Source organism: Poecilia formosa, unplaced genomic scaffold, assembly GCF_000485575.1.
Source record: "Poecilia formosa unplaced genomic scaffold, Poecilia_formosa-5.1.2 Scaffold356, whole genome shotgun sequence".
Classification (NCBI taxonomy): domain Eukaryota; kingdom Metazoa; phylum Chordata; class Actinopteri; order Cyprinodontiformes; family Poeciliidae; genus Poecilia; species Poecilia formosa.
The window spans coordinates 416,197-417,429 of record NW_006800295.1 but is presented as its reverse complement, the minus strand read 5'-3'; the positions used below and the strand labels follow the sequence as shown (position 1 = coordinate 417,429).

The following is a 1,233-nucleotide window of genomic DNA, read 5'->3' as shown; positions in this document are numbered from 1 at the left end:
AGTGTTTCCAGCACGGTGCTCTAACCTGCTGAGCTAACCTACCTTTTGAATTTAAGAACTTACATGATCCTACCACAATGAAGATTTGATAAAAGTGCTTATATTCTAATGTTTTTCAAAACAACATACATATTTTATTTTCCAGAGATTTTGTATTTTGAAGTGTTTTTGAACCATTATTTACTTTGAAGTGTTGATATTATTTTTGAACCATTTTTAATTTTCAAGTGTTGATTGTATTTCAGAGATATTTTTTTTTATTTTAATGTGTTAATTTTATTTTTTAATCATTTTTTATTTGTAAGTATTGATTTTATTTTATAGCCATTTAGCCAAGTCTCTGTAGAACCATTTGTCTCTGCTAATGACATTTTTAATACAATTTTTTGATCCCAGGCTTAGTTTATGGACTGTAATGTGAAATTAGGCACAAGTATAAGTCTGACAGTTTTTTCACCAAGTTACTGTGCTCTCTGAGAGGATCTGTGGTATAAGTATTTGACATTGTTCCATGCCCATCATTGACATTAGTCCCTAATAAAATTTGGATCATCTACCAGGAACACTGCAAAGAGCATGAGTTTCTGTAGTGTAGTGGTTATCACATTTGCTTCACACGCAAAAGGTCTCTGGTTCAAAACCAGACAGAAACAGATTTTGCATGTCCTATTCATCACAGGTGTTTACTAAAGGTCAACAAGGGTTCTGTGGTGTCATGGTCTGTACTCTGAATCCAGGCATCTGAGTGCAAGCCTCAGTTGAAATTTTCATGCGTTGCATCTCACATCATCAACTTTGGAACCTCAAACTGAAACAAAGCAGAGAAGTTCAGTTCCTGTAGTGTAGTGGTTATCACATTTGCTTTACATGCAATAGGTCTCTGGTTTGAAACCAGAGAGAAACAGTTTTTGTAGGTTATGCATCTCTTGGGGTGCAGTGAGACAACAAGAGCCCTCCTCTTTCGTGATGGTTCATTTGCCAATCGACTTCAATGTAGGCTTCTTTGAAATCGAAGCTACTTTACTTCAATTACCAATTGGCAATTCTATGGCGTAAAAACGATGAGGATTATTAATCACTCTATCATCTGCTTATTTGATGAAAAGTATGTGAAAGTAATACAGAAGAAAGAGAAAGCAACCCTGTACAAAAGCTTTAGATGACTAGAAAAACAGCTATTGACACTCACACACTGAGATCTTCAATTTAAAATGTATGAAATCCAGAATAACA

The 1,233-nt window shown here is 34.6% G+C and overlaps 1 non-coding gene across 1 annotated transcript; it reads left to right on the top strand.

Moving 5' to 3' along the window:
- Window positions 1-580: 580 nt before the first annotated feature.
- Window positions 581-653, top strand: trnav-cac (transfer RNA valine (anticodon CAC)). Its single transcript has one exon. It is a non-coding gene; the product is annotated as a tRNA-Val (tRNA).
- The last annotated feature ends 580 nt before the right edge of the window (window positions 654-1,233 follow it).